Here is a 26,632-nt window from a genome sequence, read left to right as displayed (position 1 = left end):
CGCCGGGACATGTCATCGGGCAGGTCCTGGGCTCTCTGGCGGTTCTGACCCGGCAGGGTTCCCAGGTGGAGGCTCCCAGGCGGCTGTGCCCCCCCCGGGGTTCCCGCCCCCCGCAGAGCTGGCGCTCGGGGCGGTGGAGGCGGCGCAGGAGGCGGGAGTTGGCGGCCTCCGCGCTCCGGGCAGCGGGCCCCGTCCTCGGCCGGCTCGCCCCGCGGTCCTCCCTCGCTCGCTCGCTCGCTCGCACACTCGCTCGGCTCCTATGCTCATATTTGGACTCGGCCGCCCGTGCCCAGGAATTTCCCGTCATGCCTCCCGCCGCCCCGTCTGTCGCCCGGAGCCGGGAGGGAGGAGGGAGGCGGACAGCGGCGGCGGCGGCGGCGGCGGTTGCTCGTCTGCCCCGGGGTGTGCGGCGGCGGACCCTCCCGCGCCCTCTCGCGCTCTGCCTCGGTCTCTGCCTGGCTGCGGCCGCGGCCACCACGCTGCCCGGTGAGTCCGCCAACCCCGCCTCGTCCCATCATCCGGCCCTCCGACCCCGCCAAGTCAGGCTTGGGACCCCGAGCTCCCCTGCACCTCATCCCCACCCCTCACCCCCACCCCCACCCCATCCCGGGAGCGCCGGCGTCACCTCTCATCCCCCGGCCGCAGAGCCCCGGGCGGGTCCCAGGGACGTGCGGGGAACGAGGTCAGGCGGGAGCTGACACCTTACCCGTCCCCCTCACCGCGAACCTGAGCCGCGGGAGCCACTGTCCCCGAGCCGGGGGGGGCTCCTGGGTGACTCCGCGGGGTGGCGGGGGCGTGGGCTGCAGCACCCCGGGCGCGCTCCAGCTCCGCTCCGGCCTCCGCCTGCAGCCGTGGCCGGGATAACGGGCCGGGGCGTGGGAACGTGGGAGACGCCACCAGGCCAGCGACCTCACCACATCCCGTCCCCTGCCCCCCACGTCTCGTCCCCGGGGAGAGGGGTGCACCCGGGGCCGGCACCTCATAGGCCCCAACCCAGTGGAGCAGGTACCAGTTTTGTTTTGTTTTCAAGTGGAAGCAAGTTATCTGAGCCTTTTTTTTTTTTTTTTTTTAATAAAAAAACAACAAAACTTTTCCACTGGGCTGTTTCAAGTCAAACTATCCGAGTAAAAAAGTACGGTTCCTGCCTTTCTTTGGAGGTTATGCGATAAGGGTGGTAATTCTGAAGGCGGAACAATAAGGTTTTAGAAGAATTTTCTTTGAATCATGTAGAAAGTATTTAGGGAGTTTTTGTTTTGTTTTGTGTGTGTTCCCTCCCTTGAGTGTCAAAAAACCAATTATTTGAAGTGTGAGGGGAGATTTTAAGGGGGATGTGAAGTTGCAGGGGTTCTTGAATTTGGACGGGATCAACTTAATCAAGGCTTGGTTCTTCTGTTTTGTCCGGCGTGGCAAAACACTGTCATTATTGAAAACTGGGATAACTTGGGAGAGGCTAGGTGGTTGCTGTCTTGCCATCGGTGGACGGAACTGTCAAAATGAGATTCGGTTAACTGGGACGCACATGTTGGTTGGCAGTTGACGGCACCCCAGCACCCCGTGCAGGGTGAGAGACAAAGTAGGTTATAGAGGGTAACTTTACATATAAAATTTTACCCACAAAAGATTCTTGGGGTTATAGAGTTTACAAAGTTGTTTCTCAGGACCGAGGGCGGTAGTTAAATGTACTGAATGTGTAGCTTGTGAATACTCACTTTAGCAGGGGCAGCCGTTTTACATTTGTTCCTGAATATGGGTCTTCAGAAAGGACCCACCTTTTAAAAGATTCGTAATCCAGGAGCTGCTTTATCGTTGTCCTTGGGAATCAACAGATCCTGACTTCTCATTTTATCAGTGGACTTTTTTTAAAATATTTTTATTTTATAATTAACTTAATTTCACATTATCAGCCACAGATTCCCCCGCTCTCCCTCCAGTCGGTGGACTTCTAAAAACTTCTGGGCTGGATGATAAGGGACTGATTGTGCTGAAGGGAATATATGAATGATTATTTTTCTATGTCTGATATGTTGACTTACTTCATGCCTGTGGCCAAGCAAACTTTGAAGAACGAAATCAACTGTACTGTGGCGTCTTGGCAGTTTTGAGAACAAGTTTATATTTGGACGACTTAAACATAGTCTTAAAGATTTGTTTCTACTTGATATACCAATCAAGTTTCCGATGCTTTCAATAGTTCCCTATGCGGATGTCTGGAATTTCTTTTTTTATTATTATTATACTCAGTAGCTCTTTTCCATTTAGATTTTTGTCATGTGCCTAAATTGCCTGTCTGCCAAGGTTGCAGCATACAGTGTCATTTAGATTTTGAATCAAAGCACTGCTTTCGACTTTTAAAGGTTCTTGTTCCAATATTTTCATCAGAAGTCCTTGCTCTTTCTTTACAGTAATAAGAATGTCTAACTCCCAGCATGATGGGACACCCTTTCATCCCAGCACTCAGAGGCAGGGACAGGCAGATTTTTGTGAGTTCGAGGTCAGCCTGGTTTGGATAGCAAGTTCCAGGCCGGTCATGGCTACAGAGTCAGAAAAAAAAAAAAGTCTAAAAACTATCCCCCCCCCCAATAGAATTCATCAGTTTTTCTGATGTATTTTTCACTTAATAACCAAACATAGACTTTTAAACCATCAGAAAACAATGTTAGTAAGTAATGCTTTTGAGCTCCATCATAACTAGTCAGAGTCCTTTGATTTTTATTTCCATATATATTTTATATTTATTACATTTTGTATATATTTTATACATGTGTATATATTTTTATAACGTTGTAGTTGCAGATTTGGTGGATGAATTTGGTCCCGAAGTTTAGCCGCTTTTTCCTCAAATGCCTTCCAACTACAGGATCCTAAATTACTCTTTTTGTTTGCATAACCCCGAGGAGCCACCCACTTCATTCCTTCCAACACCTGCGTGGCAATCTTTGACTTGCTACACATGTTAAACTGGTCTACAGGTAGTCAGGTCTGATGGGCGTGGCTTCAGCGCTGGGACGCCATCTGCTCTCAGATTGGCTTGATAGATAGAAGGCACATACCTGACCAGAGCTCCTTAAAATTCAGTTGCAGATGTCCTTCCCCTTCAAGACAGAAAGGGCTGCTTGTGTGGCTGGCAAATGTCTGCCTGCTCTTTGTAGGTAAACTGAAGCCTCTGGCACATTGTGATAACTTGGTTTTGGTATTTGGGTCAGGGAAGATATCAGAGGACACTCAACACTTCTTGTCCTTGGAAAGCCTGTTGCTAGTTCCCCGGGGAACCTTCCAAATGAAATCCCCTAGATTGAGGCGTTGCTTTATAATCTGGCCTCTCAGAAGAGTCGGTCGTGTCTACCGGTGTGATGTCTTCACAATTAACCTGCCTTTGGATGGGAGCACGATGAGCCTTTTAATTCTTTTGATTAGAGTTTCTTATTGCTGTACACGGATCTCACGACTTTACCTTGAATGCCCTTTATTTTCTCTTTCTTGGTCGTAACTTCATTCTCCTTGTAGAACGTTCACTGTGGTCCCTGCTCCCTGTTAGTGTATTCAGTTGCTCAACTTTCTGACAATTTTTCCCCCCAGAAGCCTTTAAGAGAACGTAGGAGAAGTAGAACGGCGATGAGTCAGTTGACTTTGTGGAAGATTTTGATTACTACTTGTTTCAAGTGACAGAAATAAACCTGAACTAGTTTTAGTCGGAAGGAAGGAAGGAAGGGGGAAAGGAATGTACTGGAAGACCATTGGAGGCCAAGTGCAGACAGACCTTATTAGGGCCTACGATTATGAACTATCACGGAGCCTGGAACTCTCCAGGTCCCTGCCTTCACTGGCTTCACTGTTCTCTGGCTGTATTTGGATTTTGTTCCTGTGTCTGCTCTTTGCTGTTTAAAGTTACATGTTGCTGCTCAGCAGCTCTTATTCCCCTTCTGTGTCCTCTGCCCACAAACACAGAGCTCAGTCCTGTTCCTCAGAAAAAGATCCTGATACACACAGTTTGGGTCACGTGGTTGGCCTAGATTTCCCCCAAAGTCTCTTTTAGTTATAGTAAGTATCCTGTAGTATAGCCATGTAGAGAGTTTGAGTTGGCCTTTTCACATCTCAAATAGATATATACAAATTTGAGACAGGGGTTCTCTGTGTAGCCTGGTTGTCCTGAAACTTGATCTTAGGCCAGGCTGGCCTTGAACTCAGAGATCCACCTTCCTCTGCCTCTTAAGTGCTGGAATTAAAGGTGTGCACCACCACTGCTGGGCTGGGATAATTAGTCTTTACACTGAATAATTTCTTCTTGATTACAGTGTGTGTAAGGTGGGCAACATCCTCAGTGGGCACCAGACTTCATGCACTTCCTTCTCCTGCAGGAGTACTGAGGGGGGAACCTCTGGGGAGGCAACTGGGTGCATGTCACACTCAGGAATCATTATGAGCTTGGCATGGAACAGAGTGGTGGAAATCCCGTATGCTAACCATTAATCCATTCTGCAGGCCATCATCTGCACATTTTCAGGAATCCACTCGCTAAAATGTTGAGTCCAAGTGACTGTGTATGTAAATTCGTTAGGATTATGTAAATGATAGAGACATTCCAAGTAGAAATAATGTAGAGAGCATGAGTTCATGAGGTTTGGCTTGCTGCCCCGACCTTTGCTTTTCAGAGTGGTTGAAGTCTTCACAGTCTCTTGTCAGATCCTATTTTTGGGAATCCTTCTGTATCTAATAGAATCTTTAACTTCCTTCAGTGTCTATAAGAGCTGGTGCCACCTAAGACCGTATGTATTCACTATGTGGCAGGCTGGTTGGTGGCGTGCAGTTCTGAGAAGGCCCTTCGCCCTGGCGTGCCTGGTCTCAGTCATATTGAATCTGAAACCCTCACACCCACTGCCACCCTCCTCCTCCTCCTCGACACTGGAACCCAGGTGCACTATCCTCTCGTAGTCTTTGTCCATTTGTTAGGTTTTAGAAGCTTTTCCATGAACACTCCACAGTTTCCTGTATGGAGATGGAATATGTAAAAGGCCATTTCCCCACCAACGGAAGTGATGCAGGAGGGGAGGTGACCGCAGACTCACGTGGGAGGGGATCGGCTTTGGTGGGGGCGCACGCTCTTATATCAGACAGAGCGAATGCAGAAGGAATGGAGCTGCTATCAAGAGGCAGAGTGTGACAATAACGAGGTGGAAAAAATTTGCTTTGGCTCAGAACATGCAAGACTCTTAAGGACAGGCCCGAAGATTTGGGCTGGCCTAATAAGCTGTGAAATTGGAGTTTCTTGATCCCTGAAATGGCACAGTCAGCGTTGAATTGTAGGTTGCCTTTCTAACAGTTCACAGGATGAGTTGAGTTGGCAGAGAAACCACCAGGTGGATAAGAAGCAACCCGAGAGGGTTTTCAAGAAATAAAGGCCGGAATTAGGGAGTGGCAATGGGGTGGGGGAGGAGGCATTGCTGAGGTGGATTGGGCTGACACCTTTAATTGGGTATTGAGAAAGAGAGGGATAGATAAAAGCTGTTGGCAATATGTTAAGCTCCGGGGGACGGGGAGAATGTGAACTCAGAACAGGTTTGTAAACGGAACAACATAAGCGTTAGTTTCAGATCTCCTCTTTTTGGTGCTGATAGGGCACTCCCGTGGGAGTGTGTGGTAGGATTGCGTGTGGCGGAGGCTTGGAGGGGGAGAGAGCAGGGCTAGAAATAAAACATGTATGAGTGAGGAGGACCGGCATGGAGGGGTAAGAGGAGAACATTGGTTGGCTTGCGTACAAGGAGGGATGCGCAGAAAGCACCCTAAAGGAGACAGAATTTGATCAGGCTTTACAAGATGTCCACTCGGCACCTGGCCTTCTGTCTGTGAGCCGCTCTGCTGGAGGAACGTTGCTCTTCCAGTTCCTCCTCTAACACGGAACACAAGATACTGCATCCAGAAAGCCCTTAGTCTGCACAGTGGGGGCGCTCCTTCCCCACTCTCCTCCTCAGTAATTGAGACTTCAAGTCATTCAGTTAGTTCTGGACACGTATTCGCTCACACATCCCTCTTCAGTCCACCTCTGATCTCCCCCAGGAACGGGCAGGGAGTGGAGTTAGAATGGAGTATTCTGGGTTCTCTACCGACTCTGTGCTTTAGGGGCGCTTCCCATCGCCATGGTCAGGTTATGTGTCCCTTTTGATATTTTCTTTGTCTAAAATACATGATGAAGCAGACAGTCACCTCACTCCCCTTTGCACTAAAAAAATAAAAATAAAATAAAATAAAATAAAATAAAATCCCTAAGACACGAATGCCCTGTTTGTGGTATCAGCTCTCACCTGCATGGTTTCTGCACCCTGGAGTTAGCCACCCTGGCCACTGTCATGGAGAAGGGTGGCTATCTTGGCCTGTCTACTCAGAGCATCCAACTGTGAGGTGATGTAGAAGCCTCCGGGCAATGTACTGATTGATGTCTGAAGCAAAGTTCAGGGAACACCTTCCATGTGAGGCTTCATTTATGTGGGTTGTAGCGATTGATGACATCTAGAGCTGATTAAAAGTGAACCAGAGAGAGAGAGAGAGAATATGGTGGCCTGGAATGCGTGTTCTCAGGGCCCCGCTTCCACGCTAATAGTACATCCTGATTCTGAGTTTTTAAAGACAGTGCATTGGTCTTCACATGTGGGTAGTGACAGGTTTATGTACAGAGTGCAGTATTAAGAATAATTTCTTCCTCTCTAAATAAAAGGAAGCAAGAGGGCTCCCATATGCCAATAGCTGCACTTTTAGTAGCTGTTGACTGAGAGAACGCACAACAGCAGAAAACTACTATAAAATTTTGAAATTCAACTTTGAATATAAAAGCACACCCATATGCTTGCAGCGTGCACATGCAGGCATTATGACTTCCAAAGCTTGTAGGCTGCACTTGGTTCTCTGGCTTTGCAGCTAGTCTCAAGGACGTTCTGGATTCGGCATCCCCGGGTCATTGTCTCAATTTAACTATTTTTGAAAAATCACTGAAATTTTGAATCAAAGGAAATTCCTCAAAATCTTCTCACACTAACAGCCACCTGGTTTTGTTTTTATTTTTTATTTTTATTTTTTGGCCAGAAGGTGTACTGACTGAGACTGGGTTATGACATGGTCTCAAGGATGGGGAGACAGACGGTCTACTTCGGACACTGTGTTTTCACACATCGTTCCTAGGTCTGTAATATGATTTTAAGGTGAAATTTGCATGGCACACTTCTAGCACTCACTGTTTTGGTCATGCCTGCCTGCCATTGTTTTATATAATATAATGAACTCTTATAGTTTCTTGGATTGGTTATTTTATTTGGGGACTATAAAAGTACTTCAGTACATATGTTAAACACAAGTCATTATTGAGAATAAGCCTATATATGCTCCATGGGAATGTGAAGTAGTCCTTGTATAAATCTGTCTTGTTTTTATGTTTATTTTTTGTTTTTATTGTGTTTGATGACTACAGAATTTGGGCTTGGTTGGAGTTGGAAAGATTGGTAATGTGTTAATAAGGAAAAGTGTGCCCACGTTTCCTGGGACCTAGTCCAGATTAGATAAGACAGTGGGTGAGAGGCCATCAGCACTCTTGGTTCCAGTTTCACAATAATTGAAAGGGAAAAAATTCACCGTCATCGTTGCTTCTGGTTTTTCAAAAATTATATTAGGTTTTTAGTATTTTATGTATATGAATATTTTTACCTACATACATGTCTGCACCATATTTGTGCAGTACCCAGGGAGACCAGAGGAGGGCACTGGATCCCCTGGAACTGGAGTCACAGATGGTTGTGAGCGGTCATGTGGGTGCTGGGAATTGAACCTGGATCCTCTGGAAGAGCAGCCAGTGCTCTTAACAGCTGAGCCATCTCTCCAGCCCCTGATTTCTTGCTGGGAATGTGTCAGACTGCCTTAGTGTGCCAGGAAGAGAATGGGTTGAAGGGGAAGGATGCTCACCTATAGGAAGGGCAATTTGAAACAGTGCAGGTTCTTTTGTCGCCCAGGAGTGTTGAGAGGCAGTCATGCAGTGGCCTGAGAGAACAGTGGGTGGCGGCTGGAAGACTCTGTCCTCCCAGCTTGTTCCTGCTCAAGCTGTTTAACTCTCTTATGCTCCTGTTCCCATACCTGCAGAATGAACAAGCTTCCTGTGATTTTTTTTTCTTTTTTTTTTTTGTACGCATCTATAGCCTGTGGGTTGTCTCGAAAGTCTGCCAGGAGCTTCCGTAACTTTTAATGGAAATTGCATGGATGACAGATTGTCTAGAATTATGTTTTTTTTTCGTGTCACGCTTTAAGTTTTACTCCTCTGTGGACCTACCTGCAAACATTCTCTAAGATCTTAAGTTTGAACTTTGTGTCCTGGCGCGCCCAGTCATTTGATCGATAGCTAGTGTTATATAACCTTTTAAAAGATTCAGTGTTTGTTTAAAGGATAGACTGCAAGCATATTGGAAGCACCACCCAAATGCCCTGTCTGAATTCAGGAATAGCAGTAAGCATTAGAAAGGATGCCTGTTTTTACAGGGCAGCTGCCAGGGGTTGCTTGTTTACGCTTGAGAGTGTATCTCAGAGGGGAAATTTCAGGAAGTGTATTAATGGGGTAGATAACGAGCAGAATTTGCCCTCTGGCCATCCTAAAAGTAGACTGAACTCTTAAAACTGGTTAAAGGAAAGAAAACTAAAACAAAAGGTAAAAACAATAACAACAACAAAACACTTATATGACTCATGAGCATTGTAGAAGTATCTTACCCCTACGGTTTATTAGTCAGCTTTTACTCTGTTATTTGAAAATATTTCACACATGCAAGAAGGGTGTGTAAATAAGGTATCTTTTTTTTTTTTTTTCCTGGAGCTGAGGACCGAACCCAGGGCCTTGCACTTGCCGCTCTACCACTGAGTTAAATCCCCAACCCCGTAAATAAGGTATCTATATAAAGCAAACAGAGTCTGGTCTTAAAAATCTGAGTGCCCCATCCAGTTTCAGAATGGCATGTTAGAGCTGTCCGTGTGAAGTCCTCAGTCGTATCTTCTGCCGCCTGGCATTATCCACAGTGCTTTGTGATTTTCTCATTTCTCACCCGCGATGGTGGGAGCTCCTGCTGTCTTTATCCCTTTACCAAAGAGGTAGCTTCTGTTACACGTCCCGTTCTGCATGCTCTGGTCCTTTATATACCGGTGCCGTTATCTGCTTAATATAGTGTGTGTCTTGCTTTTTCTCCTGAAACATCTTTGTGTTTCTAGATTGCTGTGTACCATACATTAAAAAAAAAAAAAAGACCAGCATTTTTTAAATGTTTTATACATTTATTTATGTGTGTGGGTGCCAGTGTGTGCTTGTGTTTGTGTTTGTATGTATGCCTCTGTGGGGGGGGGTGCGTGCACACATGCTTGAGCACACACTGGTACACACACACACACACACACACACACACACACACACACCATGGTGCACATGTGAAGGCAACTTGGGAGAGTCAGGTCTCTCCTTTCACCATGGACTTCAGGGATCAAACTCTGGTGTTCAGGCTTGGTGGCAGGCACCCTCTACCTGATTCGCCATCTTGCCGGCCCAAATATCCTTTAAAAAAAAAAGAGGGGGGGATTTTTATGATCTTACGTGAATCAGTTAGCACCCTAGGGTTTTTCAGATAGCTTGCATCTGTCAATCGATACTTGCTGCATCCGTCAGCCACGTATAATTGTTAATAAAAAACCCCTTCCAATGTGAAATGACCAGAGGGAAAAATAAAGTTCTGGGTAGGGGCTGGAAACAACTGGTTTTATGCTAACCTCAAATTATAGAAGTGGAAATATTAGCATAAGGAGTTAAAGCCTTAAAAATATTTAATATTTTAAAAAGTAAAAATTTAAAGATAAAAGTAGAAACAAGAAATTAGAATTGCTTTCTTATGATTTTTTTTAATAACCTCAAGTTGTTAGGAGCATTAAAGTGTTTTTTCATTGTGTTGTTTAAGAATTTCGTAGGTACAACTGTTCCTCCTCTACCCTCCCACCACTCTCTTCCCGATTTTATGTGCTCTGTTTTTAACCCCCCAAGACCACTTGGTGCTGTCTATATATGCATGGGTGTAGGACCATCTCTAGGTGCTCAGATACCCTCTCAGGGACTCACTCTCTCCCAATGGCTCCTCAGCTAGTGGTAGGGTTTTGTGACCCCTTCCCCTGTCCAACACCAGATTTTTTTTGTTTTTGTTTTTCAAAACAGGGTTTCTCTGTGTAGCCCTAGCTGTCCTGGAACTTGCTCTGTTGACCAGGCTGGCCTTGAACTCACAGAGATCCGCCTGGCTCTGCCTCCCAAGTGCTGGGATTAAAGGCGTGTGCCACCACTGCCCGGCTCAACACCAGATTTTTGTCGGGCTTGATCTTGTGCAGGACTTGGGTGTGTAGTCATAGCTGCCATGAGCGTGCGTGCGCGTGTCCGTGCGTGCGTATGTGCGTGTGCGTGTGCGTGTATGTGTGTGTGTGTGTGTGTGTGTGTGTGTGTGTGTGTGTGTGAAAATGCCCTGCCCTGTCTGGGCAGCACCGTTTTACATGGGTCCTTCCTGACTTGTGACTCTTAACAGTCTTTTTTCCTCTTCTTCCATGATGATCGTGGAGCCTTGGGAGGAGGTCCAGGATACAGATGTTTCCTTTAGGGTGAGCACGTTGTCTAGCTGTGGCTCTCTGTGTTAGAAGCCATAGGTGACCTATAGATAGAGAGAGAAGCACCTAGGAGGCTGTTTCATACTGTGTTCATCTAGAATATTAATAGTAGTTGGTTCTCCCCTAGGTCCTGCCATCTGCCCAGTCACAGGCTCTTGGCCTTAATAAGGACGCTAGACACGCGTTCTGTTTTTTTTTTAATATGTATATTTTAAGATTTATTTATTTATTATGTATACAGCATGTATGACCGCAGGCCAGAAGAAGGCACTAGATCTTGATACAGGTGGTTGTGAGCCACCATGTGGGTGCTGGGAATTGAACTCAGGACCTCTGGAAGAGCAGTCAGTGCTCTTAACCTCTGAGCCGTCTCTCCAGTCCCCCACGCGTTCTGTTTTGTACAGTGGGTCTTCAATCCAATCAGAAAGGGGGTTGTGGTTATCATGACCTTTGTACCACTCTTACACTGGCCTGCGTATCTTTCTAGGCTACTTGCTACTGTGGATTGCAGGGTTCATAGCAGAGGAACGCTGTTGATTACCAACAGCGCCCCCCGCCCCCAACCATGGTAGCATGATGTGTATAGCATTGTCCATCACCTGTAGGAATAAAACTTCCAGGTAAGTCCCAATTTGATTTTTTTCATGTTCTATGACTCAAGTACATGATGTCTTTAGCAACTGGGGTCTTGCCTCTGGAGAATGCCAACCGCAGTGGCAATGACCTGTGATACTTTTGCGGGGGGGGGGGGGGGGGGGGCGGCTGGAGGGTGTCTATGGGATTCCATGGACCAACAACTTGAAAAGAGAGAACTCATTCCTGCCACTGGGTTTTTTTGGTGTGATAGTCTGTCGTGCTTGGGAGAGACATTATACTCCCAGCGTAGGCTGACTCCATTTAAACTCTTTTTCTATGTGCGTATGTTCTAGGAAGCTTCTAGAATGGCTTCTCAAAGGCCTTTAGAGTTAGTTATTCTTCCTATACTCCCTCCTCCGCCCTGCGCTCTCATCCCTGATCCACTTATCCCAACCCTTCCTGTTCTATTACTCTCCATTTCTTCTTCAAACTGGTCTACACATTCTTTATCTCCTTGCTATCACTCTTCTTCTGCCGTCTACCCCAAACTGTGTCTCGGCTCTTCTTGCATGTGAGGTTCTAACGTGTCTAATGTTGGCGATACCATGTGAAATAGACCTCAGTCTGAGGTTTGTCTTTTTGGTTTGAAATTGCCATGTCCTGCTGTGGAAAAAGCAAGACCACTTTGTGGTAGGAGCATGACAGAGCAGTTAGAGTTGAGACTCGAGAGTAGGGTGAGATCATCTAGGACTTTAATTTTTTATGATAATTACTTACTTAGTGTGTGCACACACATGTCAACAGCGGGTGTGTGGAAGCCAGAGGATAACTTTTGGTTACTTGGCTTTCTCTCCTTCCACCATTGTGGGTCTTGATGATCAAACTGAAGTTGTTAGGCTTGGAAGCAAATATTTGTTATCTTCTGACAGTTTCCCCAGCCACTTCCTGGGTTTTTAGAGCATCCTGAGAGTTTAGGTATGCTGAGCATGGAAGTGTTTAAGGGATGTTAGGGAGGTGGTGAGTAGCCCAAGCTTCACTCTCTCTCTTTTTTTAAAAATTTATTATTTATGTATGCAATGTTCTGCATGCATGCCAGAAGAGGGCGCCAGATCTCATTATAGATGGTTGGGAGCCATCATGTGGTTACTGTGAACTGAACTCAGGACCTTTGGAAGAACAGCCAGTGCTCTTAACCACTGAGCCATCTCTCCAGCCCTCCAAGCTTCACTCTTAAATAAACATTCTGGCTGCTCTCTGGGGAATAGATTGTAGGGACCAAGAATAGCAGTAGGTGCAGCATTTAGGACTATGTCACTGGTTCAGAGAGGGACTGATACTGGTTAGGTTTAGGAGAGGAGGTGCCAGAGGTAAAGCCTTGTTGGTATTACTTCCTTGAAATGAGCTGCTCTGGTGGAAGCCACTAATGGTGGTCTTTTAAAACCAAGTGGGTTCTGTTTGCTCCTGAACTTCCTGACTTCAGGATGTTGGATACACTAGCCACTCCCATTTCTAGAAGCGGTCCTCTGTCTTGGTTTCTGACCTGTCTAGTTGATGAAACCTATGTCTCAGTTCTTTCACTTGCAAAATGGAGGTGATAGTGTACCCATTGTTTGTAGATGGTTTCAGTCACGAAATGAAAGGGGGGTATGTGTGAGTTACTGTGGTGGCTTGAATGCAAATACTCCCATAGGCTCATATATTTGAACGATTGGTCCCCAGTTGGTGGAACTGTTTGGGAAGGATTAGGAGGTGTGGCCTTGTTGGAGGAGACGTGTCACTGGGGGCAGGCTTTGAGGTTTCAAAAGCCCATCCCATTCCCAGTGTCTCTCAGCTACTGCTTCAACTCCATGCCCTCCTGCCTGCTGCCACGGTCTCCACTCTGATGGTCATGGACTCTAACCCTCGGCTGTGAGCCCCCAGATCAAGTGCTTTCTTTAATAAGTTACCTTGGTCATGGTGTTTTGCCACACAGACATAGAAAGGTAACTAAGACAGTTACTTAGCAGGGTTCCTTTGACAGCGACTGCACAGGAAATGCTACCGGCAGCATCCCTGCCATTATAGTCATGGTCATCCTTTGCTGTTCTGGGACAACATTTTTTTTGACCTCTCCCTTTTGTGGTTAGCGCCTCCCTTCTAAATCCCGAACAGCTCACCTTGAGTTGAGCTGTAGTTGACCTATCATTCTTTTCTCACTTAGTACATCTCCTCAAATAATCGTCTTCACTTCTTGGCTGCAGTTCCAGCCTGTGTTTAGCTAACATCCTCTGTTATCTCCCCATCAGCCCAGTCCCCTGCTATTTACTTCCTTCTGGGTCTTCGCTGAGTGGATAACCTTGCCCCGGGCACCCTGACCATGTCAAAACCAGAGCTTCCTTTCCTACCTCAACTTTGGCCTCCCTCTCATCCCCCAGATTAGTAAGGCTCTTATCATTCTCACTGTTGCTTGAGCCAGAACTGTGGTCTCCTGATTGAAAATACCTGTCACACCCACAGCAGACCTTTGCCTAGACCGCTGCACTAGCAATCAGTGTCCGCCATTGGTCCTGGGTAGCTCCTACCCGTTTTCATTTTTTGTCCTATTGAAATTGAAATCTGCCTATCTGATGATAATAATCTCATTGATTTCTTTTCTTTTTACAAATCCTTATAATGGCTTCCATAACTTGCCCTGTCAACTTTATCATCTCATACCTCAGCCCCAGCACATATTCCTTCTTCATAACCTTCAGTGAGATTTACTTTTGTCTCTTGGCCAATATTTAGCTTCTTCATTTGGGACACTTCTTTCTTCCTTTCCTTTTTTTTTTTATTGGGGTGGGGTGCTGGGGATGCAACCCAGGGCCTTCCCAGCGCTCAGTGAACATGCTCCCCCGCAGCCACATCCCTGGCCACCAGATAGTATTTATTTCTTTGAAACTTTGTGTATGAGTGTGTTGCCCACAAGTATATATGTATACCGTGTGCATGCCTAGTGCGCACAGAGGTCAGAAGAGGGGGGTCAGATCCCCTGGAACTGGAGTTACCGATGGTCATGAGTCACCACCATGTGGGTGCTGGGAGCTGAACTCAGGTCCTCCGCAAAGAGCAGCAAGCGCTCTAAACCACCGGAGCGTCTCTCTCTTGACCCCTTTCTTCATTTGAACGCTGGGCACCAGTCCTATCCTTTATTGTTAGTTTAAATGTCCCATGAAGCAAACGTTTCTCATGTCTCCAGCCTGCATGCATTCCTTCTCTCGGTTGGGCGGGTCTGTGTTCCCCATTCTGCCTCTGTGGGACGGTCGCCGCCACCGCTCTTAGTAACCTTAGCTTTCGGGAGGCTTACAGGTAAGCTGCCGGAGGAGACCATGGCGTCTTGTTTTACTTTCCGCCTCTGTTTGTCAGATAGAATGAGGAGTGAATGCAGCACGGGCTTGCCCAGGTTGAGGAACGAGAGCACCCCCGAGTTTGCTCTGTGTGTGTGTGTGTGTGTGTGTGTGTGTGTGTGTGTGTGTGTGTGTGTGTGTGTCTTTCAAGCTTACAAAAGAGAAGAGAAAGCTCCGGCTTTCTGCGGATTGATTTTCACAGACACGGACTGTGAATAGAGAGGATGAGGATGGCATCGGGGCTGAAGTGAGCTCTGGAAAGGAGGGGTTGTCTTGCTGTCAGAGCTTCTCGTTTTTTTTTTTGATGGGAGCGCTAGCCGGGATTTTCAAGGCAGGAGGAGGCCCGGTATCTCCCAGTTTGGCTGTTGCTTTTGAGAGTCAGCGTGTGGGTGCTCCCTTCGTCCTTTGTGAGCTGACAGCCTGGGTCAGTCCCTTGCAGAATTAGCCACTGGCTCTAGTCGGAGCACATGTCAGTCGGTGTTTCCCATAGCTGGTGGCCTGGCTGTGCTGTGTCCCTTCTTCCGCCTCTCTAGACTCCGGTGGGAAGGTGCTGGGCTGTCACTGACTTGCAGGCAGCGATCCCATGTGACGTGAGTTGAGATCTGGCCTTTTTCTTCCGTTCTTCCTCTTTGCACTTTATCTGCCAGAAACTCTTTAGAAGAACCCTGTTGGTGTTGTTTTAAGGGCGGAGGCAGGTTTTCCTGTTTTTATATTCCATTCTCCACTTTGATGGGAGTGACGAATCTGACTACGGGCTCTGAGTGAAAAGCTCTTTTGAAAAGTATTGTTTCTCTTTTATCTGTGCCTGTGTGCACCAGATGAAAGTCTCCTTTTCTCTCTCTCTCTCCTTCAAAACCCTTCTGCGTCATTTCTTCAATCTGCAACACTACGTGAGTCACTGTTTTAATAAGCTTATTAAAATCACTCTTTTATATTTTTGTGTTGTGATGTTTTTCTCCCTGTGTTCATTTTTTTTTTTTTTTTTTTTTTGCAGCATGCTTTCTGTGTTGTAGTTGTCTTCATCTTTTATAGGGGTATTTTAGTTTCTATGACTGTAAAAAAAAACACCAGCAAACCTCATCCAATCTGTTCCATTAAAAGTAAAACAGTATTTAACTCTTTACATGGGAGGAAGGCTGAGCAAGGTTTCCTACCATAGGGAATGGGCTCCAAAAAGCCAGCTGGGATAAGTCCTGGTCCCACTGCCAGGGGTCCCACTTCCAAGGGCCCCACAAACAGATCTAGCCACACAACTGTCACTCACATTCAGAGGGCCTAGTTCAGTCCCATGCAGGTTCCCCAGCTGACAGGCCAGAGTCTGTGGGCTCCCCCTAACTCGGGTCAGCTGTCTCTGTGGTTTTCCCCATCATGCTCTTGACCCTCCTTGCTCGTATAATCCCTCCTCCCTCTCTTCAACTGAACTCCAGGAGCTCAGCCCAATGCTTGGCTGTGGATCACTGCATCTTACAGCAATTCTTATAAAGAAAAGCATTTAATTGGGCCTGGCTTACAGTTTCAGAGGTTTAGTCCATTATCATCAGGATAGGAAGCATGGCGGCACGCAGGCAGACATGGTGCTGGCGAGGTAGCTGAGAGTTCTACCTCTGGATTCACAGGCAGCAGGAGAGAGAGACACTGGGCCTGGCTTGAGCATTTGACAGTGACATGCTTCCTTTAACAAGACCACACCACCTCATAGTGCCATACCCTTGTGACCAAGCCTTCAAACCAATGAGCTTATGGAGGCCATTCTTATTCAAACCACCGCACCACCATATATTTTACATCTTAATTTTGTCAACCTTAAATTGATATTTTGACTTCTGTATCCTAAGTATCATTATCTATCATTCATAGCCTAGAGTTCATCCTTGAGCTGATACTTTTTTTTTAAAACGAGGAAAGATGAATTTGTCTCCTAAGACTGAAGGAATTCCATAAAAACTATCATATATCCCTTACAAAACATTTGATTAAAAAGATTATTAAAAGGCACAAAGAGGTTGGAATATTGTTATTGGTTAAGCTGATTGCAAGTCATAATGTATTATGGAATATATAAAAAGTCACCACCATTCTGTGCTGAAAAGGGACAAAGGACAATGGAGTTTACAGGAATTTTGGTGAACAATTCCTATCAGTCACAAGGTCATTAGTGCTGGGAGTTCAAGATCTCAAGTGGTGTGGAGAATTCTCAGGGTCATATGCAAAGTTAGTTTTAAGTCCTTGAATACTTTATCTTTGAGTGACAATAGCATTGCAACTGTAATTGATAGCTTCTGTTGGAGTTGATAAGAGTCGCCCAACTCTTTGATTTTGCGTGCATAAAGTTGGGTCACTCGGAATTGACTGAAACCACTGACTGCAAAATTTGAAATTTTATTTTTTTTGTCAAAGATGATATTTTTTGGAAAGTCACTAAGGCATAATTCCTGAGGTGGAAAAATCATCCTTGTGAGGTTAAGTGTTAATAGTCTGTCTTTTCATATCCTAAAGTAAGTGAACTGAATTTTATAACTCTAACTCTCTTTCCTTTCTCCTCCCTCTCCTCCTTCCCCTCCTCCTCCTCTCCCTCCTCTTTCTCTGCTCCCTCCTTTCTCTCCTTTCTCCTCTCCCTCCTTCCCTCCCTCCTCTCCCTCCTCTCCCTCCTCTCCCTCCTCCCCCCCTCCTCCCCCTCCTCCCCCTCCTCCCCCTCCTCCCCCTCCTCCCCCTCCTCCCCCTCCTCCCCCTCCTCCCCCTCCTCCCCCTCCTCCCCCTCTCCCTCCTCCTTTCCCTCCTCTCTCTCCCTCCTCCTCTCCCTTCTCTCCCTCCTCTCTCCTCTCTCTTCTCCTCTCCCTCCTCTCTCCTCTCTCTTCTCCTCTCCCTCTTCTTCTTCTCCCTCTTCCTCTCCTCTCTCTCCCTCCTCCTTTCCTTTCTCCTCCCTCCTCTTCCTCCTCCATTTTCTTCCTCCTCTTTGCTTCCCTTCTGGACAGGGAAAGTACAGTTGACTTCACTGCGCTATATAGTGTTACAAACATTGCATTTAACCCAAGCTTGAATGAAATAACTATTATTACCCATATTTTTGCAGGCAAGGAAGCTAAAGTTCTATAGAGATCTCCAGGAAATGAAAGGTTTCAGGGAGGAACTGAAGAGTTGGTTATAATCAGGACATAACATTTATTTGTTTATTCAACTGGTATACGCTGGCTGCCTTCTAAGAGCTAGACATTGAGTGAGGTACTAGAAATAATAGAGGCTGAGAGAGTTGGGAGCGTGTGGATGTGCCAGAGTATGATGAGGGCTGAGGTTCCAGCAAGGAAATGACTCTGATCCGTCTTGGAGATGGGACAGAGGGATGGACTGAACTTTTTTTCTCTGGAGGAGGCGGTGGGACTCGGAGCATGCTGAGTTGTGTCTGAGCACGGGCAAAGTCAGTACACAGGGCTTGCTCGCGCCGCAGACAGCACGGTGGATGTGACGGGGATCAGAAGTGCAAGACTAGTAGCAGGCTGTTTGTTCTCCATGCTAGGTGAGAAGCAGAAAGAAAAGGATGCATTGGGGGAACAAAATAGTGATACAGTCGCCATCAACTTGTGTTGTGTGGATAGCAGCCGTTAAAGGAGAATCAAGAAACTGGGTTTGTGGTTTTAGTGATGGGCAGATGGGAATACCTTGGAACAAAAATATGGAAAGAATAATACATTAGGGAAGAAAGAAAGGAGCTGAGTTTGGTTTTGTTTTGAGACAGCATCTCACGCTGGAGACCAGGATGGCCTGGCATTCCTTATGTAGCCTGGACTGGCCTTGCACTCAAAGTAATCCTCCTGTTTCAGTAAGCCTCACAAAAGGCTACATAGTGAGACCTTGCCTCAGAAAAGATACCAATCACGGATAGACACAGATACTGTAACTTATAGCCCCATGCCTAGAATTATGGTACCAATTCCGCCAACAATCAGGAAGGGTTTTTCTTTAGATGAAATCATGGTCATTTGGAACGCTGTACTTTTTCCAAACATGAATTTTGTTCTCATGAAAAAGCCTGCCAGTGACTCTTAGTACAAGGGCACAAAGCAATACCCTCCAACTTTACCTCTCTGTTTCATTCCTCCAAAGCAGAGGTTCAAATCATTATTGCTTTGACACTCACTTTCATAATTTTGATAGAGTTATAGCAGCATATGTTGATTTTTCAAACTTAGATAATATCGAGACATAAAAGAGAAGGGTTCCTCCCCCACTGCGTCAGTATTTTGTCTATTACTGTTGACTACGGTATTGCAATCTCTCCACTGTTCACTTTGTAGCATCGGTGTGTTTAATCCTGGCTTTTGATAGCCCCGGGCCAGGCTGTGGTGGAGAGAGATACAGCAGTGGGACTTCGGTAAACCAGAAGCTTAGTTTTCTTTTAGGTACTAGGTCAAACGTGACACCGGTCTCTGCTTCCTGCCCCCTTAGTGTTGTCTTCTTCATCAAGTAACTTCTGTTTCTGTCACCAATGCTATGAACTGTTAGTATGTCCCAGGAGGGAAGAAGGAATAGAGAGCAGATGACTGTGTCTTTTTTTTTTTTTGGTTTTTCGAGACAGGGTTTCCCTGTGTAGCTTTGCGCCTTTCCTGGAACTCACTTGGTAGCCCAGGCTGGCCTCGAACTCACAGAGATCCGCCTGGCTCTGCCTCCCGAGTGCTGGGATTAAAGGCGTGCGCCACCACCGCCCGGCAACTGTGTCTTTAAAGTTCGTCTGAAAGACCACACGGCCGACTGACTTACATTCCCTTTTCCACCATCCAGTCTCAGGTTCGGATCTGCTGCCAGGGCGGCCAAGACACGTGACTGTAGGTCTGGCTAATGCTCCAGGAGCTTCTCTTATGGCATGCAGGCAGGGAGGGTGGTTTATAGTGAGTGGTGTCTCCTCTGTGCTCCATGGGATGAAGGACCTGACACTCTGGGGCTTTCTCTTCATTCTCCTTCTGGCTTTCTTTGCTGCTATATCCTTTTCGTTTGGATGTGTGAAGCTGCTGATGTTTACAGTGTGTTCAGAAACAGCCAAATATCTGTCCACGGGTTATTTTTAAAAGCTTATATCATTACAACGTTGTGTGTGTGTGTGTGTGTGTGTGTGTGTGTGTGTGTGTGTGTGTGTGTGTGTGTGTGTGTGATTGCTTACTTTTAGTTTAAAAAGGTGAGCTGTTGCTGAGATTGCATTTCCTTAGGCCTGGAGTAAGTGTTTCTGGGGCACTAGAAGAGACATTATATATTTGTTTTTGGTAGCATCATGGCAAACAGATTGTCTTTTTTCTTATTTTTATTGATTGATAAGCATGAGAGCATTGTGTCTGTATGGACTTGTGGGCAGGCTCCAACTTGCTGAATCAGTAAGAAGCTGCAGCTGATGTGGTTAGTGCCCAGGGCGCAACCAGTCACTTTAGGATAAAGAATTTCATTCATTCATTCATTCATTCATTCATTCATTCATTCATTCATTCACAAATTGCTCAGCTTTGCCTCGGAGTGACCACTTTGCTCTTTGAAGGGTTAGGGTCAGTTAACTCTGTGTGTTCAGGCTAAGCCACATTCCATCTGGTCTTTAATGTCTTTCTGTAAAAGGAGAGTCCTCTCCTCCAGCCAAAGCAAGAGTCTCTTTGTGATATTTAGTAGCAGAGGGGTGAGTAATGGGAGAACCCCTACGGCTTTCTGTGTTACTGCCCTGCCCTTGGCATTGACTTCTCATCTTTTTGGACTATTTTTTCTGAAATAGGTACAGTAATCTGGAGCACCAGAATTCCTGTCTTTGAGGATTAATATATATTATTTTTCATTATGTATTTGTGGGTAGGTGCTCATGGAGGCTGGGGTATCTGATTGCCACAGAGGGGCTGGTGTCACAAGAAGTTGGGACCTGACTCTTGGGGACTAAACTCGAGTCCTCTAGAAGAGCAATACACCCTTTTAACTGCTGGGCTGTCTCTCCAGCCCAAAGGAATTTTTTAATATAGTAGAAGATATTAAAATCAACTTGCTTCTGGCTCCATCACGTGCTGCCATGGAGCTTCAAACAAGTTATTACCTGAACTTCGGTTCTTGCTGGAACAGACAATCACCAACACCAGTGGCTGGAGATGCTGAAGGCTTCGCTCTTGTTTGTAATACACATTCGCTGTGGGCCAGATGGAAAGACTGCCGCTTGTCTCCTTATTCCAGGATCATGGCTAATAGAATTACCCTCATCTAATTATGTGCACGGCTGGGTTTTGTTACAGCACAAAAGCAAGCTCTAAGGTTTCACACCAACAGTTAAGAGGCTTGGAGGTGGCACTTTTTTTTTTTTTATCTTTTTATTTTTGCTGCTAATGTATCTCCTGGAGCTTGTCACGGGGTCTCCCTCCGCCACAAGGGGGCGGGCGCAGGAACTGCGTTCCAAGCATGGGAAGTGGAGAGCCAGGAATAACCAAGGAATAGCAGTGGGAGGAACTACTTCAGGGAATCACATTCATACTCAGAGTTCAGGCGCTTGAATCTGATTATCACTTATAATCATGAGAAATGCGCCCATGCAGATATTTAAAGAATACAAAGTAGAGCAGGTTATAAAACTATGGAAGCGCCGGTAAATAAAAGCACGCAGCACAGACACAGGTTGATGTTACTATTATCTAGAAGCCGTTGGGAAATAGGGCATTGGAGCTTTGAGCAAGGTTAGCATTAGAGCTTTGTAGCTGTTTACCAAGAAGTAAGTGTGTGTGTGTGTGTGTGTGTGTGTGTGTGTGTGTGTGTGTGTGTGAGAAGTTGTAAGCATCTGGAAGGGTGGAGTCTAAAGAAGGGAGGTAAGATCCATAAGGAAGAGAGTGAGCAAGTCAGAAACCCAAAGGAGGACGGAGGACTAGACCTGGGGGCGTGGTTACTTTGGGAACCAGAAAGAAATGGCATCAGAAGTAGAGACACTACTTCTGCAAAGGGAAGAAGAAAGTGCTAATGAGAAAACCAAGGGAGATCAGCCATGCGAGATGCGGCCAGGAGGCTCTGCTCCCCAGTTCCGTGGGGTCTGTAGTATATATATGAATTATGTATATGAATTTAGAGGTGCCACATGCTCCTCTAATGGCCGCTATCGTAAGCTCCGTGTTTACAGAGGAGACTTGCAAAACTCAGAGTAAAGCCCCTCGCGGAAATGTAGCCAGCGAGGGTTTTGGTGGGAACTCCAGGACTAGAAAAGAAAAACCAAAAGCTTCCCTATGTAAGAAAACAGCAAAAAGAAACCATTAAAAAAGACTAAACCAGGCGCAGGGCTATAGAACCGTAATGTCAGCTGCCTGGGCTGTAGACTGTGTTCAAGGCCAGCAAGGCCTCATTTCAAATAAAAAGTAACAAAAAACGCCTGGGGATGAAGCTTGGCGGTAAAGTGTTTGTCTAGAAGGTGCAGGGCCCTCAGTTCAGCACCCAGTCACCCTCCCCACCTCCAGAACCCTGATAATGTGTTCTTACATAATAGTTAAAATGGTTAATGTGGGTTTTTCTGTCTTGTCAATGTTTCTTGTGAACTAAGAAAAATAGCTGGGGTCTGAAGAAAAAGAAAGAAAAAAATACAGCAGAATCTATGTATAAAGTAGAAGCTATAAACTGTGACAACGGTGGCCATTTTAGAAAACTGCGCAGGTGTGTACCATGGTTGAGAGAGTCTTAAAGCTATGGTTCTCAACCTTCCTAACGCCGGGACCCTTTAATATGGTTCCTCATGTTGCGGGGATCCCCCGACCATAACATTGTTTTTGTTGCTACTTCATAACTGTAATTTTGCTGCTGTCATGAATTCTAAGGTAAATATCTGTTTTCTGAAGGTCTTAGGCGACCCTCATGAAAGGTTGTGACCCACAGGTTGAGAACCTCTGTTTTTAAAGGATCAATTTGAGAATGACTAAATTGCCGTATTCAAATGCGCTCCTTACATATCAGGAACCGGGAAACAAAAGGCATTTCATAGAAGGGCCTCAGGAGAAGTTGAGTGTATGTCTGTAATTCTCTGCTAGTCACACCATTGGGGTCCTTTTTAACGGACCCAGCGTAACCCTGCCGTGATCAATATCGGGTGCACCTTTTATGTGCTTATCTTGCTATGTGGATTCAGTAATGAAAACGCTGCATCACATAGACATCTTTTATTTTTCAAATTGGCCGACCTGTAGTTAGTCTTTTAATATTTTCAAGATAAAAGATGTGTTTGTCTCCTGTCCTTCCTCACTGTGATGTGACGGATGCCGACGTGCTCGGGTAGTCCTGTGGAGGCCGTTACACGGTTGTAGAACAGATGACGTAGGCTGCACACCCACACATCCAGTTCAATACCCATGCTAGATCTAACTTTGTTCTTTTCCCTCTTAGGTTGGAAACAGTCAAAAATTAATACATGAAACAGACACTATTAAAGACTTTAAAATCCATCCATTTTTTTTAAAAAAAATCTTTGTTATCCAACTTTGGCTCCTAAGGACAGTTTTTAACGAGACTTCTTACAGCTGACATTTTACAGCCAGTAGGTGGTGGCTTCTGGCCTGTGAGGTGTTCTCTAAGCTTTTCTAATGAGAGACAGAAAGGGTGTGGATCCAGATGGGAGTGGAGGAGGGGAGGAACTGGGGGCGGGGAGGAATTGTAATCGGGATCTATTATGTGAGAAAAAAAAATCTATTTTAATACAAGGAAGAAAGAATTAAATCTTTAGAGGATGCAAGCTAGACCCGTCGATTTTAAGGCAACACAGTGTGAGAAGGCTCACTGATGTTGTTTCAGGCTGTCATTTCTTAATCTTCATATGATAACGAAGAATAGCCACAGTTATCGGAAAGGGTTACTACAGTCCTGTTCCCTTTCCACTGTTGGTCTGTGTGGGTGCATTTGCTTTATGTACATACTTCATCCAGATCGACATATCCCGATGTATTGACTGTAGAAGTACAAATGTGAGAAAAATTGTGCTTTCTGAAGGCAGATATCCAATAGGTTGCAAAAACATAAAACTCTCCCCATCATGTGCATATTTTTTTGTTTTGGATAATATATTTTTCACTGAAATATCAATTTTGTAAATTTATTCAAGATTTCTTATTAAAAGGTTAAAATAGTAATTTTGCAAGTTATTTATTATTTTATTGTAGCCAATACTGTGAAGTTTGTTCACTCATAATTTGTTACTGTAGTAAGTATTGATGGGTATAGCTACATAAACAAAGATATTTGAAGTTCTTGATTCTTTGGAGTGTAAAGGATAAAAATGTTCAGGAATGTGTGGACATGTCGATATAAAAATGAAAGCTGAGTTCTCCTTTATACATCTTAGTAGTTGTTTCAAATCCCAGTATTCACCAGACATTCTGTCTTCTGAAGCTGGGAGTTGCTCTCCCAAGAGAGCAAGGAGTTTGGCCACATTTTGTATTCCCGATTCCACCAGTAAGTTCTTGAGAGCACGGTCAATGGCTTTGCATCTCAGTCAGCAGCTGATGCATTGTTTCCCATGCTGCAGTAAGATTGTTTTCCGGGAGAACCGAGGAACTTAAAATTCGAGAACCGAGGAACTTAAAATTCCATGTCTCTTCCTGTCCCATCTCTCCCTCCTTCCTTCCTTAAAAAAAAAAAAAAAGTCAGATTTATTTTGGCTCATGGTTTCGAAGACTAGTCTGTCCTGATGGGGAAGGCACGGGGAACCGCTCAGTTCATGTCACAGAGAGCCAGGAAGTAGAGGAAGAGAATGTCCAGCATTCTAAAACAGTCTAAATCATCTACTTTGAAAATGCTTTGAAAGAGGATTCTTAAAAGCCGGCCTTCTGCGCAGAAGCATCTCTGGTTAGCAAAGGCCATAGGTACTCATCACTACCCATCCTGCTGTTGATCTCAAGCAGCAGCTAAAAGAGTGACCCATTCACTCAGCAAGTAAAGTGTGTGTCAGGCCCGTGGGGGTGAGAACCGTGTTTTTAATAGAGTTTTAGAGCAGACTTTGTAATCAGTGACTCCGAGGTGCTAACCAGGGTGAAGCTTCTACTGAATGAAATGGGAACGGTGGTGACATGAACCCGCGCCCCTCCGCTGAGCCTTTTCTGTCAAAGGTGGTCTTTGTTCTAGGATTGTTTCCTTGGTCCTTGCTGGTCCTTGCTGTCAGCATACCTTTTCTTTCTTGAGAGCCTGGGGAGAGTCGAATGTTACTTTTTTTTTTTTTAAAATTGTCCTTGACAACTTTTAAATTTGTCAATTCGCTTACCTTTTGTAGTTTTGGGGAGGGCGTCGTTACTAGCTTGTGAAAAGCACCAATGGATACATTTCTTTGCGTTTGTTGGAGAGGACCCTGACCTCGAGGGCTGATGGCTTTTAAGTCCACTGGTCCAGTCCACTCTATCTGGAACTAATTATCAACTTGGTGAATTCTCTGGATCCCCTGGCAGTGATCTCTCTTCAGTATGGTACATTGTTTAACTTCAGGCGAAAAGGCAGAGGGGGGGAGTCAGGGCGGATCCACACCCCAAACACTAGCAAACTGACTTTAGTCGTGATCTGGATGTTAACATTCTGGGGTGGTAGGGAGATGGGAGAGCAGAACTTGAATATCATTTGAATTATCTTTGAATTTGAAGTGAAGATGCTCTTCACCGTCCCTCCCAGCTCTCGTAGGAATTGCAAGCAGTTAGACATGTGTAACAGACTGTAATTCCTTTAGGCACTGTCAGCAGGGGACCTGGCAACATTAGAAACGAGGGCCCCAAACAACCAGTCTCGTAGGTCAGTTATTTCCATCAGATCTTCTGTGCAGGAAGTGGACAGATCGTTAGTAGTTATGTGTTGGGTAGTGGGATATGAAAATGGAACGGATCCCCTCCCCGCCCTTAAGAGCTGCTTGATCTGGAAGAAGAGGGGATGAAAGCAGACCAGTATGCCCAGAATGGTCCCAGGAGAGGCGAGAGCATGTCGGGTGCTCCAGGAGCATCAGAAAAGCTAAGTTCTGGCCAGTGGGTGTTAGGAGTGGTAGCAGAGGGCAGTGGCTTGCAGCCAAGACCCGGAGGTAGTAGGAAACAGTGGGCTTGTTTGCGGGGGATGATAAGCAGCTGATCAGGCCATACTGTAGGATAGGATAGGGTGAGAAAGAGAAAAACGAAGGTGTGGAGTTGGATGGGTGGGGAGGTGGGGAGGATCTGGGAGGAGCTGAGGGAGGGGAAACTGGGATCAGAATGTACTGGTGAAAAATTTATGTTCAAGACTTTTTTTTTTAAACTCATGTAATATTAGACACGGCAATGATTTGACATGTTTAAATAATACCAGCTCTTTCTGAACATATACCATATATACACTAGGCATTGTTGGAGGTACTTTTAGCTAATTAATTTATTTAGGGGTTATTTTAGAGTCAAAGAAACCAAGATGCTAAGAAGGTAAATGACTTGTCCAAGGTCATCCAGGTAGTGACAGGTACCGCCAGGGTTCCAGCCAGGCCGTCTGGCTCCATAGCTTGCATGCATCCATGGTGATAGGCACCTCTCTGAAAATGGATTATATGCTCTAGCTCTGTTGTCGGGGTTTGCTCCGTTCACTGCAAGTGTAAACACACACACTCTCTCTATTCCCCCCAAACTTCACAAAACCATCATTCCTGTGCTCTAGAGAAAGCTTGTCTCTGGCTTCACCCACTAGAAGCACACTTCCAGGGGCTCTTCTGCTTGATGGAAGTGGGGGCTGTGGATTTGAGCCACAGACGGCACTCTTCAGAACTGCCTTTCGAGCTGTAGCTCAGAAACATACCCTCAGCTACCGTACCGTTCACACGCATTCTGTAAGTCTGTCCGTTTTTTCCCTAACATTCTTGTGCCCATCAATGTATTTAGGGCCACACCACTTTCCAACCTATAAAGTCGTTATTGGTGAGATCTGCAAGTAGACCTCACTCTGACTGGTTCCCCATCCTTCAGCATGAAAAGGCCAGGTGCCTCCCACAGTAATTCCGCTGGTGGCTTCACCGGGTTGGTGCTAGTGTGGCTGGCCCTTCCAGGCTCAACTTGAAAAGCCCAAACCGCAACCAAACAGTT

The 26,632-nt window shown here is 45.7% G+C and overlaps 1 protein-coding gene across 1 annotated transcript in view; it reads left to right on the top strand.

Annotated features, from left to right (window-relative positions):
* Positions 1 to 371: 371 nt before the first annotated feature.
* The window catches only part of Msrb3 (methionine sulfoxide reductase B3), a 125,178-nt gene continuing 98,917 nt past the window's right edge, over positions 372 to 26,632 (top strand). Inside the window, exon 1 of the mRNA XM_052753467.1 lies at positions 372 to 486. The gene's annotated coding sequence lies outside the window, so the exon portion shown is untranslated. The remainder of the gene's footprint in view (positions 487 to 26,632) is intronic.

This window comes from Peromyscus californicus, unplaced genomic scaffold, assembly GCF_007827085.1.
Source record: "Peromyscus californicus insignis strain IS unplaced genomic scaffold, ASM782708v3 Scaffold_24__1_contigs__length_46423439, whole genome shotgun sequence".
NCBI classification, from domain to species: domain Eukaryota; kingdom Metazoa; phylum Chordata; class Mammalia; order Rodentia; family Cricetidae; genus Peromyscus; species Peromyscus californicus.
This window is presented reverse-complemented; position numbering and strand designations above follow the sequence as displayed.